The sequence below is a fragment of the Hyperolius riggenbachi genome, chromosome 8 (assembly GCF_040937935.1).
Source record: "Hyperolius riggenbachi isolate aHypRig1 chromosome 8, aHypRig1.pri, whole genome shotgun sequence".
Classification (NCBI taxonomy): Eukaryota; Metazoa; Chordata; class Amphibia; order Anura; family Hyperoliidae; genus Hyperolius; species Hyperolius riggenbachi.
In genome coordinates this window covers 46,271,007-46,287,524 of record NC_090653.1, presented here as the reverse complement: position 1 = coordinate 46,287,524, position 16,518 = coordinate 46,271,007, and the positions used below count along the sequence as shown (strand labels likewise).

The 16,518-nt window shown below is 45.0% G+C and overlaps 1 protein-coding gene across 3 annotated transcripts in view; it reads left to right on the top strand.

Moving 5' to 3' along the window:
• LOC137528787 (polymeric immunoglobulin receptor-like) overlaps window positions 1-16,518 on the top strand; it is a 188,192-nt gene that overhangs the window by 22,709 nt on the left and 148,965 nt on the right. The gene's annotated exons all lie outside the window — the stretch shown is intronic.

Genomic DNA, 16,518 nt, shown 5'->3' with positions numbered 1-16,518 from the left:
CTGACTGACTGACTTTTAAATGTTTTTTTTTTAAATGGCTATTTTATAATTCAATTTAAACGCATTTTCTTCTTCGAATCTTGTTACAGGCAAAATTAACAACTTCAATCTTGCACCCATTTTATAAAAATCATTAATAGCAAACTTCCCAAAAAAAAAAACAGTCCTCTCACATGACTTCAGATATATACATCAAAATAATTATTGCCAATATTATTTCAGAATTCACATAATTTTTTTCCACCTGCAGACACAGATGCAGCCATTCCCCGGTGTTGTTAATAGTAATATGCCAGATGGGTGCGCTTTCTGATTACCCCGGGTATTTAGAACAAGTTGCAATGTTTTCTTCTCTCTGTGCACATATTTAGAGAACAGAGTTATTAGCAGTCCATACGCTGAAAAGTGCACTAAAATGCATTAACCTATGTTATGGTTAGAGAAGATTGTTATTTTAGTTTACAGTCAAATTTAGACATTCATAGCTGGCTGCACATTGAAATTGATCATTTTTAATAAAATAACATTAAATAAATTTAATGTTATGACTGTGACTATGACTAAGGGCATATCTTGAGCCCAATAAGCTCCTGTGGATGTGGATGTCTTATGTGTGAACTTGTGTAGCACTGATATAAGTCAATATAAGTCACAGCAATGCTTAATCAAGGTGTAAACTCGCTTTGAATTTAAACTCCAGAAAACATTTATTCGTGAATTTTTTTTTTTAATCGTAATGCTTGTACTCAGCTGGGAGTATTCAGCTAACTTTTCTCCTGATGGGAAACAGATAAATATTTCCGACACAGACAGGAACACATTATGGTCGTTATTCAATTAACTTTTTTTTCTCCTGAGTATTCTTATTTAAATAATAATGTTAACCTCTTTGTATAAAAAAAACAACAATACAAATCTACAGTGGGATGGGAAAGTTTGGGCAACCTTGTTAATCGTCATGATTTTCCTGTATAAATTGTTGGAAATACACACACAGGGATTTTTGAGAAGTGAAATTAAATATTGGATTTACAGAAAGTGTGCAATAACTGTTAAAAAAAATTAGGCATGTGCATAAATTTGGGCACCACAAAAAGAAATGAAATCAATATTTAGTAGCTCCTCCTTTTGCAGAAATTACAGCCTCTAAATGCTTCCTGTAATTCCAATGAGAGTCTGGATAGTACTGGTTAAAGGTATTTTGGACCATTACTCTTTACAAAACATCTCTTAGTTCATTAAGGTTTGATGGCTAAGTTCTGAGCATAGACAGCTCTCTTTAACTCACACCACAGATTTTCAATTATATTCACGTCTGGGGACTGAGATGGCAATTCCAGAATGCTGTACTTGTTCCTCTGCATGAATGCCTTAGTGGATTTTGAGCAGCGTTTAGGGTGGTTGTCTTGTTGAAAGATCCAGCCCCAGCACAGCTTGAGCTTTGTCACTGATTCCTGGACATTGGTCTCCGGAATCTGCTGATACTGACTGGAATCCATGTGTCCCTCAACTTTGACAAGATTCCCAGTCCCTGCACTGGCCACACAGCCCCACAGCATGATGGAACCACCACCATATTTTACTGTCGGTAGCAGGTGTTTTTCTTGGAATGCTGTGTTCTTTTTCCTCCATGCATAACGCCTCTTGTTATGCCCAAATAACTCAATTTTAGTTTCATCAGTTCACAGCACCTTATTCCAAAATGAAGCTGGCTTGTCCAAATGTGCTTTAGCATACCTCAATCGGCTCTGTTTGTGCTGTGGGTGGAGAAAAGGCTTCCTCTGCACCACTCTTGCATACAGCATCTCCTTGTGTAAAGTGTGCCGAATGGTTGAACGATGCACAGTGACTCCATCTGTAGCAAGATGATGTTGTAGGTCTTTGGTGCTGGTCTGTGGGTTGACTCTGACTGCTCACCATTTATCGCTTCTGTCTATCCGAGATTTTTCTTGGTCTGCCACTTCAAGCCTTAAAGGAGAACTGTAGTGAGAGGTATATGGAGGCTGCCATATTTATTTCCATTTAAGCAATACTAGTTGCCTGGCTGTCCTGCTGATCCTCTGCCTCTAATACTTTCAGCCATAGACCCTGAACAAGCATGCGGCAGATCAGGTGTTTCTGACAATTTTGACAGATCTGACAAGATTAGCTGCATGCTTGTTTCTGTTGTGATTCAGACACTTCTTCAGCCAAATAGATCAGCAGGGCAGCCAGCCAACTGGTATTGCTTAAAACAGTGCTGTCCAACTTCGCGGACGGCCATTTTTTTCAGACCACATGGTGGAGGGTCGGCAGACCTCCCCAAATATCCCCCCCCCCCAAGGAAAAAAACATCTGGCAGCAGTATCCCCACAAAATGCAATTAGAGTGATAGCAGATTTTATCACAAAGTGCAAACCAGATTGGCATCAGATTCTCCACAAAATGCAGTCAGATTGGCCGCAGATTTCCCCACAAAATGCAGTCAGATTTGCCACAGGTTTCTCCACAAAATGCAGTCAGATTGACCGCAGATTTCACCACAAAATGCAATCAGATTGGTCGCAGATTTTACCAGAAAATGCAGTCAGATTGGCCGCAGATTTCTCCACAAAATGCAGTCAGATTGGCCGCAGATTTCACCACACAATGCAGTCAGATATGCCGCAGATTTCACCACAAAATCCAGTCAGATTGGCCGCAGATTTCACCATAATCCCTTTGCCCCATGCTGCGGCTCCTGGAATGTAAATATTTACACACCCCCTCATTCTCCCCCATGCTGCAGCTGCATAAAAGTAAATATTTACACCCCCTTCCATCCCCTCTTTCTCCCCAGTGCTGCCGCCTCTAACACACCTCAGATCGGCGTCGAGAAGGAGATCGGAACCAGCCAGACCGGTGCATAGCAGCCACATGGTGAATTTAAATGGAGGAAGTGACATCATCGGTCACGTCCAGCACTTAAAGTCCACCGTTCGGCTGCTATGTGCCAGTCTGGCTGGTTTCACTCTCCTGCTTGCCGCCAATCTGAGGTGTGTTAGAGGCGGCAGCATGGGGGAGAATGAGGGGAGGAGAGGGGGTGTAAATATTTAAATTACTGCAGCTGCAGCATGGGGGAAAGGGTTTTAAAAAAAAGTCCTCTCAGCTCTGGGGACTCGGGGGACTGGGGGGCCGCAACAGGAGGCCTGGCGGGCTGGATGCGGCCCGCGGGCCACCAGTTGGCTAGTACTGGCTTAAAAGGAAATAAATACAGCAGCCTCTATATACCTCTCATTACAGTTCTCCTTTAACTTGAACTGAGCCTGTGGTCTTCCATTTCCTCAATATGTTCCTAACTGTGGAAACAGACAGCTGAAATGTCTGAGACAGCTTTCTGTATCCTTCCCCTAAACTATGATGGTAAATAATCTTTGTCCTCAGGTCATTTGAGAGTTGTTTTTAGACCCTTATTCGTCAGAGAAAATTAAAAGAGGAGGGAAACTTACAATTAACTTTCTTAAATATGTATTTTTTATCAATTGCGCTCCCCTCCTCTCACCCTCCCCTCTATGCAAAGGCTTGCTGCAACTCAAATTAGATGCCACATGAACATCTCATCAGTTAAATTATTGCTTATGGAGTGCGCTACCCTTTCCCAAAAATTCAATTTCTGCAAACAGTTCTCTTTGAGTGCATCCTCCAATGTCCACCATTTAAATCCAGAAGCTCCAAGCGAATCCTCCAGTTATTGGCACAGTTCACATGCAAAAAAGGAAAGAAAGACACACGATCATAGTACGATCCGTTAATTCAACCGTATGGGGGCCAGCACCCTATGGGGTCCAATTGTGCAGCTTCTACTATGGGGTCACCTCTACTTCCGTGATAAATGACCAACAAATGGCACGCTCACCTTGCTGCAAGGCTGCCCAGCCCTACAGACAGCAACCGCACTTTAGAGAGTTGACCAAATTCTTTTAATCGATTTATGATGCATCCAATCTCAAACAAAACAGTGAGATACTATCATAGTGCAATCCTGCTTATACAACGGCTGGATACATAAAGCACCAACACCTATAAATGTCCTGCTCACCCTTTTAGCACGCTGCCCACACTCACAGACAGCTGTATTCGTTTCAATGGGTGTGCAGTCTCAGCCTCAGTACTCTGGGTTATGGTCCACCTCCACAACTTGATAGCAGGGTAGGGGCATATATCTATAAACTGAAAGGCTTCCAATAGTGTAAAATCCACTATTTATTGTATAAAAGTTAAGAGTTATACTCACAAACATCAAAGTAAAAAGCGAATGTATGATTAAAACACTCAGAGGACGTCTCCTCCTGCTGCTGGTCGCTTCCCTTCCAGGCTCCGCGCAAAACAACTGTTTTGTTTGAGATTGGATGCATCATAAATCGATGAAAAGAAGTTGGTCAACTCTCTAAAGTGCGGTTGCTGTCTGTAGGGCTGGGCAGCCTTGCAGCAATGTGAGCGTGCCATTTGTTGGTCATTTATCACGGAAGTAGAGGTAACCCCATAGTAGAAGCTGCACAATTGGACCCCATAGGGTGCTGGCCCCCATACGGTTGAATTAACGGATCGTACTATGATCGTGTGTCTTTCTTTCCTTTTTTGCATGTGAACTGTGCCAATAACTGGAGGATTCGCTTGGAGCTTCTGGATTTAAATGGTGGACTGTAAGGCTTGGTGGTGTATTCTCCACAGTCAGCATGCAACGCATGAGCTGGCGTGGAGGAGGTACACACACTAGCACAAGGAAACAGGCTATCCCTAGTATAGTGGAGGGGAGGACTGACTCCAATAGGAGATTGTGGCGCACAGAGCCAGTGCAGATCTGACAGCCACAAACAATGCTTTCGTTATAATGTCTCAGCGCAAAGTAGCGCTGAGCGCATAAACCAGAACTGAGGAGATCAGGACAGGTAGACAGAATGAACGTTTGCTAGCTAGCGGCACTTAGCGACAGCAAGCGTCCAAAACCAGACAGACTGGAATGAGGCAGCCAATGCGATGCGGCGATGGCGTGCCTCACAAAGACAGGACAGGATAGTCAGAAAATAGCAGGATTAAGATAGATGAACGTAACACAGATAAATATACAATAAGTATGTTTTCCTAGCGTATTACAATTACAGCTATCAATGAAACTATTTGTAACGTCTGACTAACATATGTATATATCGGCAATGAACCGATATATGACATAAGCAGGAACGCTGACTAGGACTGGAGTAATACAGGGAACAGGACTCAGAAGGATTCGCTATCTCTTCGCAGAGATGAACGCAATCCACAAACGGTAACAGAACAGGATTCAGAAGGATTCGTTATCTCTTCGCAGAGATGAACGCAATCCACAAACAGTAACAGAACAGGATTCAGAAGGATTCGTTATCTCTTCGCAGAGATGAACGCAATCCACAAACGGTAACAGGACAGGATTCAGAAGGATTCGTTATCTCTTCGCAGAGATGAACGCAATCCACAAACAGAACCAGAAGCAGGGTAACTACCTCAGCACGGGTGGTCACGGTACGCGCAACCTACCAAAACGTGCTGGAAAGCTGACTAACTGCACACAGGATATAAACAGTTCGTGTACGTATACATCAGCGACACTGATGTATTAACGTAACACAAATACAAGGAAAATAATAAACGTGCTGGTATGCATATATATTGGCAATGAACCAATATATGATGCAAAGACCAGCAAAGTATCTTTATAACAAGAAACACGATCGGGGGCTAAAGCGACAGCAAGACTGGCTTACACTGAAGCTATGAAAACCCAAGGAAACCCTGCAGGAAGCAGATCTTTATACTGAGGTCATCCAATGGGAGCAGACATGCAGATTCCCACACAGGTGAATGATAATCAGTCACAAGCTGACAGCAGGGAAAGACAGACAAAGCTATGCAGCTTGCATGGAAATAGATCAGAACTGCCTGAGCTGCAGCACTACTACTTCCAGTAATAGCTGCTGCAGCAGCGATCTTTACATGGACATTGGAGGATGCACTCAAAGAGAACTGTTTGCAGAAATTGAATTTTTGGGAAAGGGTAGCGCACTCCATAAGCAATAATTTAACTTTCTTAAATACTGTTTCTCATAATTGGATTCAGCTGTGTATGTAGGTCAGGGGCCACAGAGCTTACCAAGCCAATTTGAGTTCCAATAATTAGTTCTAAAGGTTTTGGAGTCAATAAAATGACAACAGTGCCCACATTTATGCACCTGGCCAATTGTTATTGCACATTTTCTGTAAATCCAATAAACTTCATTTCACTTCTCAAATATACCTGTGTGTGTCTCCTATATGATATATTTTATTTACATTTTTTATGGTAACAACCAACGATTTATACAAGAAAATCATGATGATTAACAAGGTTGCCCAAACTTTTGCATCCCAATGTATATTTTTTAATGTCCTGTAAGCCCTATAAAGTGGGTCCGAGATAAACTTTTACTCATTGCATAATTGTGATCCTTTCATATAGTTTATAGGGCATTCCTCAAGCCAAATAATTTTTTTGTTTTGTTTTAATACTCTAATTTCCTGTAAACTAAACAAGCCATGCCCATACCTTTTTACAGTGCCTTGGCATTATTCAGACAGTAGCAAGGGCTCTTGGGAGCACAGTCTTGGCAGGAGGAGGGGGAGGTGTTACTAGCCATTGATTTCCAAGGCAGAGGGGAGGAGGGAGGAGGAGAGGGGACTGAATTTACAAGGCAAGCTGATAGCATCTCCTGATAGCGGCCTGTGACAAAGAGAACATGGCTGCCCTCTTTGTATTACAAAAAGAAATAATCATATTCTGTTGAAGCTGTTTGCAGATAGATATGCTGTGTAAACTATCCAAACTTTAGGTAACATATATAGACAAGTTACTTGTTTTAAGCCAACAAGAAAAAAAGCAAACACGAAAGTACTCAAAATAATTTTGATACAACTTTTTCACCTACTTTTTAGTACTTTTTCAATTGTGAAGTGCTGAAATTTAAAAAAAAAAAAGATAAAAAATTGGGCCCAATCCAATTCCCTTTTTTTCCCTAGAATATATTTTCACATTATAAATAAAATGAAGTGGGTAGTGGGTGTCAGGACACCTTCTGAAAAAAGACACAGGGAACAAAACGGGGAGCCCAATGGTGCAGTACGTCAATAAAATCGGGTAATTGTAGTAAGTAAAGATCTACTCACAAAGCTAGGTTGCAGAGGGGCAACCGACCGCAGGAAGCAGGTGGAGACAATAAACCCGACTCCACTCGGGGAGGTCACCGAGGACCTGGATGCGGTCGCACTCCTAGGGTAAAAAAAGGGGGACAGGTGTCCACCGTGGTGTACACCACGCGTGGTCTGTCTCCACCCCTCAAACAGGACACGTATGGGGGTACAAGATGCACTAGACAATTGTAAAGAGGCGCCCTAATCGTAGATAGAAGCATCTAAAAACAGTTTAAAATTGACAAAAACGTGAGGTAGCTTACCTCAATGACGACAAATCTTTGTAGTAAACAAAAGATTTATTATAGCACAGGCAACGCGTTTCGCGGGTCCAAGCCCGCTTCCTCAGGCCAATACACGTGCCAAGCTAAATGAAATATTTAGCCAAGGGAGGCTCCCTTTAATAATGAGAATACGTTATTGTTAAATAATAATAATAATATTTGTATATCGCTTTTCACCCTGGGGACTCAAAGCGCTGTGACCTACATTATGCAGTCTCAAAGGCTCAGGGAAACGTGGTCTAGATGCCCCAAGGGGAGTTAAAGTAACCCTGAAGGGAAAAAAAAAGTGTGATATAATTAATTGTATGTGTAGTAGGCATAATTAATAGATCATTCGAAACGAGTTTAATATATTTTTTTATGTTTTATAGCTTTTTTTTTTTTAAATAACACTGCTCCCGCTTGCTCGTGCGTGCGGTCCCACGCTTGTGCACCCTGCCGCCCACTCGCCTGGAGATCAATGAACGGGAAAACTCGTTCCCGTTCATTGATCAAAGCCCCCCAGCAATGATCGGCTGCTTCTGCTTGAGAAGCAGCGCGATCGTTGTGAAAAAAAAAGTTTCCCAGCCTCACTGAACTTCCTGTAAGTGTACTTCCCACGCTTACAGGGCCATTTACAAAAAAATTATTGTGGCCATCTTGTGGCCAAAAAGTAAAACTACATCCAAAAGCATTTTTTCATATACAAATACATTCTTTTACATTGTAAATTAACTCATTAATCCCACACTCCCCAATTGGTACCAAATTTTTTTTTGTAATTAAAAAAAAAAAATTACAATAAAAAAAACATAAATAGTTACCTTAGGGACTGAACTCTTTAAATATTTATATCGATAGGGTATAACATTGTTACTTTATAAATTATGGGCTTGTAATTAGGGATGGACGCAAAACTGAAAAAAAATGCACCTTTATTTGCAAATAAAATATTGGCGCCAAACATTGTGATAGGGACATAATGTGAATGGTGTAATAACCAGGACAAATGGGCAAATAAGTTACATGGCTTTTAATTACAGTAGCATGCATTATTTAAAAACGATAATGGCCAAAAACTGAAAAATAATGATTTTTTTTCAAATGTTTTGCTATTTTCCCATTAAAACACATTTAGAATAAAATAATTCTTGGCATAATGTCCCACCTAAAGAAAGCCTAATTGGTGGTGAAAAAAACATATAGTTAATTTCATTGTGATAAGTAATGATAAAGTTATAGGCGAATGAATGGAAGGAGAGCTGAAAGGTGAAAGTTGCTCGAATGCTGAAGGGGTAAAACCCCTCAGTTGTGAAGTGGTTAAACTGTAAAACAGAGCAGGGCTAATGGCCCTTTGAATTTCCCTGCAATAAAACCATATATAAATCTGTCTGACTATTTATTTGAATTTTACCGTATTTTTCGGACTATAAGACGCTCCGGACTATAAGACGCACCTAGTTTCAGAGGACAAAAAACATGGGAAAAAAATGTAACCTGGTGCATCTTTAGTGCAGGGGCATCTTATGGTCCTTTACCCCCAAGCTGTCTCTATCTAAACTACACTGCCCAACTAAACTAACCACTGATGTCCCACTAGCTACACTACCACCTGCTTTCACCACAACTTACACTAAGCTACACTGACCCCACAACCTACTCTAAGCTATACTGACCCCACAACCTACACTAAGCTACACTGACCCCCAACCTACACTAAGCTACACTGAGCCCCACAATCTACACTAAGCTACACTGACCCCACAACCTACACTAAGCTACACTGACCCCCACAACCTACACTAAGCTACATTGACCCCACAACCTACACTAAGCTACACTGACCCCCACAACCTACACTAAGCTACACTGACCCCCACAACCTACACTAAGCTACACTGACCCCCACAACCTACACTAAGCTACACTGACCCCACAACCTACACTAAGCTACACTGACCCCCACAACCTACACTAAGCTACACTGACCCCCACAACCTACACTAAGCTACACTGACCCCCACAACCTACACTAAGCTACACTGACCCCCACAACCTACAATAAGCTACACTGACCCCCACAACCTACACTAAGCTACACTGACCCCACAACCTACACTAAGCTACACTGACCCCCACAACCTACACTGAGCTACACTGACCCCCACAACCTACACTGACACCCACAAACTACACTAAACAAGACTGTCCCCATAACTAAGCTACACTGACCCCACAACCTACACTAAGCTACACTGTCCCCACAACCTACACAAAACTGCTCTGTCCCCACTACCTACACCACAGTACATTTACCGGCAGTGGAAGAGCTGCAGTGTGCTGCTGTTCCAGGCAGAGATGGAAGCTGCCTTCAGTGAGATCTGTCAGGGTCTCCCTTCTGCACTGGGTCTCAGCAGTGGCGAACTTTGGAGCTGGGGCCACTTCAGATCAGCTGGTCCGTCTGGGTGAGAGGTCATCCCCTGGAGCTGCTGTCCTGGTGCGTCCGGGAAACAGCCATCGGTCCTGGCCTCGGCGGGGGAAGCTGGAGCGGCTGCTCAAACCACTTGTGCCATCCCTTAAGCTGCCCACAAGGTGCGCCCGGAAAACGATGGCCCTGGACTCGGCGGAGGAATCCCTCTCAGCGGCGGTGAAGCAGAAGCCGCTGCTGGAACCACGTGGGCCATCCCTGGAGCTGCCCACGTGGTGCGCCCGGAAAAAGATGGCCCTGGACTCGGCGGGGGAATCCCTCTGAGCGGCGGTGAAGGTGGAGCGGCTGCTGAAACCACGTGGGAGATCGCTGAAGCTGCCCACGTGGTGCGCCCGGAAAACGATGGCTCTGGACTCGGCGGGGTAATCCATTTCAGCGGCGGTGAAGCAGAAGCCGCTGCTGAAACCACGTGCGCCATCCCGGGAGCTGCCCACGTGGTGCGCCCGGAAGAGATGGCCCTGGACTCGGTGAAGGAATCGCTCTCAGCGGCGGTGAAGCAGAAGCCGCTGCTGGAACCACGTGGGCCATCCCTGGAGCTGCCCACGTGGTGCGCCCGGGAAACGGCCATCGGTCCTGGTCTTGGGGGAATCCTCAGCGGCGGTGAAGCTGGAGTGGCTGCTGGAGCCATGTGGGCCATCCCTGGAGCTGCCCTATGGTGCGCCCGGGAAAAAGCCATTGGTCCTGGCGGGGGGAGGATACTTTTCAGCAGTGGTGGCGCTGGAGCCGCTGCGGATGTGTTGCGCTGACAACCACAGAGCGAGCACAGTACATCCAGGGAGCCCGAGTGCTGCTCATCAGCCATGTGGAAGAGCCAGAGAACCTTGCAGCCCGATCCATCTCAAGCTGGATGACGTACAGACGCAGGATGCAGGACTCGGAGCCCGCGGCTGATAGGTGAGGGTTTCCACTATGTCCTGCACCTGCCTGTGGGGAACACTTGGCCACACATTCGGACTATAAGACGCATGGACTTTTTCCCTCCACTTTCAGGGGAGAAAAAGTGCGTCTTATAGTCCGAAAAATACGGTAATTGCTTCAGAAAACAGCACTATAGCTGACCCAAGTTGGGTTAGAGAACTCAAAGAAGCTCTTTTGCATACATAACAAGTGACGTTTCTTAACTCTTCCTGTGCTGGAAAACAAAATGAGAATAATTTCTTTGCTGCTAATGTTCTATTTCTTATCTGTACTACACATACGATTCATTATCTCATAAGTTTAATTTCGCTTCAGGTTTGCTTGCAGAAGGGTCAGGTTTCTACGAAGTAAATGACAGAAAAATTACATTCTTACATTTATCACAGGTGGCGACATCTTTACTGCAGGCAAGGTGCAATGTTCATTCGCTTTGTATTTCATATTCAGACTATAGCCTTGCTGTTCACATGCCGGTGCAGTTTTCCATAGCATGCATCTGAATCCCTATAGCCTGCATGGCTATAGCGATTCAGCTGCAGCAGCGCAGCAGCACAGGTGCCATGTCCGATTTGGAGCTGGACGCAGCACCAAGTGGAAATAGTGGAGTCCTTTGGGTTACGGCTAGTCTCTTCTGCTCATGTGATATCCCCCCCCCCCCTCTGCCATTTGTTGTACCTGTGCGGCCTGCATCCTGCAGTGTTTGATCCTATCAAAAACCTAGTTGTGTCTGCTGCTGGTGACTTGATCCAGATGTGGAGCTTTTGCTCTTTCCACTACTATCACTTACCCTTGTACCCTCTGCAGGCTGGGTGCTCTGGTGGCATCAGAATCTCGAGTCTCCTTGTGTTGGGCACGCACATTCCTCCTCTGTGTGCACCAGGTGATGTCAGTAGCATCTCTAGCAATCATAAAAGCTCCTCCTATTCAATATTTAAAAATAACGATTGTGGGTTACTGAAAAACCCCGATGAAGTTATACTTTGGATGGACTCAGCCCAGAAGGGAGGCTCCTTAGTGACAAAAGCACAAAGCCCTTGTGACCTTGATTTAACCTCCCTGGCGGTGCATGTCTGTCTGGAATTATGAGTTAAAAGCGGTACTTTTTTTTTTTTTTCAAGAATTTTAGGCTACCAATTCTTAAATGGAACCTTAACTGTGGGCCCAAAAAAATTCACTTACCTGGGGCTTTACCAAGCCTCCTGCAGCCGTTCTGTCTCCGCCGTAAAGAGCCAGAAAAGCGCGTCCCGCATGACGCATCTTGCGCCATGCAAACGTGCTTTACGGCTCTTTACGGCGGGAATGCGGAAGAAGAGGACGCTTTGCCGGAGGACGACTGGCAGTCGGCCGAAAACGAAACTTAGCCACGGAGGGAGACCGGAGGGCACTGAAGGACCAGTGCGGGCACAGGACGGCTTGGGAAAGCCCCAGGTAAGTGAATTTTTTTGGAGGCCCACAGTTAAGGTTCCCTTTAAGTCATAACTCACCAAAATATATCAGAATAGAAACCTAGTAGACATTCTGCATATAAATAAAAGACTGGAACACAAAATTGTTGAATTAATTAAATGTATGAATAAACTTAAAAAAATTGTGAAACTGTGCAAATAAAGCAGGCAGAGAGTACTCAAAATCCAGGCAGAGGTCAGTGTAGGCGGCAGGCAGAGCGTAGTCAAAATCCAGGCAGACATCGGTGCAGTCGGCAGGCAGAGAGCAATCAAAATCCAGGCAGAGGTCGGTGCAGGCGGCAGGCAAAGAGTAATCAAAATCCAGGAAGACAACAGTAAGGCAGAAGTACTTAGCCCAGCAGCAGTTGGGAAACAAATGGCTATATTGTTAACATCCTGTGCTTTCAAATGAGCTTATCTGCCATCTCTGCCATGGCAGTCATATATATATATATATATACACACACACACACACACACACACACACACACACACACACACACACACACACACACACACACACACACACACACACACACACACACACACACACACACACACAGTGGGATGCGAAAGTTTAGGCAAGCTTGTAAAACATCATGATTTTCCTGTATAAACGATTGGTTGTTACGATAAAAAATGTCAGTTAAGAATATCATATAGGAGACACACACAGAGATATTTGACGGGTATAACGTAATTACGGTTACGGTACTTCGCTTTGAAACTTAATTGTGAAGCATAATTTCGCGTTACTCGCGCATTCATTTTCACAATTTAACTTACCAATGCGCATGTGCATTATACATATCATAACCTGAATGTGGAAATTTGTAAGCTCGCAAGGGCAGAGCTCGCTCCCCCTTTGTGTCTTGGAAATCATTATACATTTTATTCATCATGTTACTTTTATCACTGTCATTACCACTTCTGTATTTTGTATTCTGTATCATTTTTTGTATTTTGTCACTAGTTACCGTATTTTTCGGAATATAAGACGCACTTTTTCTTCCCCAAAAATGAGGGGGAAAAGTGGGTGCGTCTTATATTCCAAAGATGCGGTAAATGTGGCTCTGGAATATACTTACCGGCTCCTGTTGCCGCGATCCTCTCCTCTTCGTCTGGCGCTCTTCATCCCAGGACGTCTTGTCATTCATTGTGAACGTCTTCAGAGCCCCAGCTGCCCGCGCGCCTCTTCACTGCAGTCTTCGTATAGACTGCAGCCTTTCGATATACATGTGCTGCCGCCGCCATCCTTCCTAGTTACAGCGTCCTCCCCCGATGTCCTCCCTAGTTACAGCGTCCTCCCCGACGTCCTCCCTAGTTACAGCGTCCTCCCCTGACGTCCTTCCTAGTTACAGTGCCTCTGACGTCACGCTCACATGTGCGTCACAGATCAACCAGCAGAGGGCACTGTAACTAGGGAGGACGTCGGGGAAGGACGCTGTAACTATCGAGGACGTCGGGGAAGGACGCTGTAACTAGGGAGGACGTCGGGTGAGGACGCCGTAACTAGGAAAGATGGCGGCGGCAGCACATGTATATCGCAAGGCTGCAGTCTAGGCTAAGACTGCGGCGAAGAGGACCGCGGGCAGCTGGGGCTCTGAAGACGTTCACAATACATGACAAGACGTCCTGGGATGAAGAGAGGAGACTGCAGCTGAAGAGGAGTGCCGCAGCTTGGACCCTGAAGACCTGCATCCTGAATGACGGGCGCCCTCTGATGAAGAAAGCCAGATGGGGGAGGAGAGGATCGTGGCGACAGGATCAGGTGAGATGTTTCATCAGGGTTTAGCTAGTGTAGTGTATTTGGTGGTGGCAGAAGGGGTTGGTTAGTGTAGTGTAGTGTAGTGTAGTAGGTGGTTACAGCAGCAGGGGTTAGTTAGTGAAGTGTAGTGTAGTGGGGGCAGCAGGGGTAAGTGAAGTGAAGTGTGGTGTGGTATAGATGGGCAGTGTAGCTTAGGCCAGTGTGGTGTAGATGGGCAGTGTAGTTTAGGGAGAAAGGGTCCATAAGACGCCCCCTGCACCATAGACGCACCTAGGATTAGTTTTTTTTTTTTCTTTGATTTTTGCCCCCTAAACCTAGGTGCGTCTTATATGCCGGAACGTCTTATATTCCGAAAAATACGGTATGTATCTGGTATATTGGTGTACACCATTGTCTGTATTATGTACCCCATGTTTGTTTCTTACTTTGCACAGAGCGGGATATGTTGGCGCTTTATAAATCAATAATAATAATAATAATTTGTAAACATACATCAATCTTAATACACGTCAAACAATACTAAGTGACCTATTTCATAATGAATCGTAATTTCGCAAAATTACGAAGTTGCGTTAAATTCCGCATTACCATTACGATTCACGGGTAATTTACTATGCATTCACCTGTAAATTTTGCATTAACATTACGACTGAAAATTGTGAATTTTGATGCAAAATTTTGCAGCACCACTGTGCACTGGTATAATACAGTGTGCTGGCGGGCGGACTACAAATTCCAGCTGGCAACTGTGGGCTGTATCTATGCAGTGTCACCCACAAAGAGAGCTATGGTATAGTAAGGTAAATCACACATATACAGTGGAAAGATATGCACTGGTAATACAGTGTGCTGGGCCTAGCATAGTACAGCAAGGGCCAGCTGCGAGTGCGACAGACAGGGCTGTATCTATGCAGTGTCAGTGTCACACACGAAAAAACACATCAGAAGAATATTAGCATTCAAAAGAGCTTGTTTTGGGTGGTTTCATCAACAAATTTCAGCAAGGAGCAAGCTAACAAGAGCCTGACTTACGCTTTCCCTATCTCCAACTAAGTCTCTCCCTTCCTCTCACTACAGCAGCAGCAGCAGACGCTGGCCGACGCTGCTGTGTTTTTATATGTGGGGTGGGGGTCCAGGAGGGAGTGCAGTCTGATTGGCTGCCATGTGTCTGCTGACTGTGATGTAGAGGGTCAAAGTTTAGTGCAATGACGAGGTATAGGGGGTGGGTCGAACGCACTATGCTAGCTGAAGTCTGTGCAAACTACCCGCTGGACGAACCGTTTGGGCCATCTCTAATGGCAAAGCACATTTGAACAAGTCAGCTTCATTCTGGAATAAGGTGCTGTGGTCTTTGAAACAAATGTAAGATTTTGGAAAGTGATATAGGAGGCCCAATGAAAGCCTATGGGGGAATTTAGCATTTTTGCACACCCGTAACTCTGGTTTGCAGAGATTTAGGGAACCCAACATTGTAGTGCAAGTACTACAATATGCCTTCTACCTGCATGAGACATGTCGTGAGATTCAGACGTTGCTAACGGCCATGGCTGCGATTTATGTTCGTCAGAATCTCCACCATTCACATTGCCCAAATAAACAGGTTTTATGGCCCTAGGCTATGACCCCAAGGCCTAGGGGCCCGAAACTCACCAGTCATGATCCCACTAAGAGTCCCTACAATGCTAGAAAATGTGCCACTGCTGAGCCATCGTCCTTTAATAAGATTTGTGATTTTTGAAAGTGAAAAAGGGAGCCGAATAAAAGCCAATGGCAGTATTCAGCACTTTTACACCCCTATAACTCTGGTTGGTTATCACCTGCCGACTTTTGCAGTTAATAGCAAAGACCCCTTACATCCTAGCAACACCAAATTTGCAGGATATGTTAAAAATATAACAGGAAACAATATTTAAAGGACTTCCGAGGCCACAAATGTGAAAAAGTTAAATACCTTTTCATAATTCAGATCCATTGAGGACGCAATCCGCGCCCTCCCGTTCATTCCCCCATGGCTCCCGCAGTAATACCGGCCCCGGTTGGGCCCCGACCCCTCCAAACGGGTCGGGTTCTCATTCCCTCCTCAATATGGCTGCCACAGATTGCCGCGGCTGCGCAGTCCGCATAGGCGCGATTGCGGCTGCGCAGCTCTAGGGCCTCCTCCCACCGCGTCATCAATATGCGTGCATACATCAGACGCATTGGGAGGAGGTCCTAGAGCTGCGCAGCCGCAATCGCGTCTATGTGGACTGCGCAGCTGCGGCAATCTGTGGCGGCCATATTGAGGGGGGAATGAGAACCCAACCTGTTCAGAGGGGTTGTGACCCGACCAGGGCCGGTATTACTGTGGGAGCCATGGCGGAACGAACGGGAGGGCGCGGATGGTGTTCTCCATGGATCTGGATTATGAAAAGGTATTTA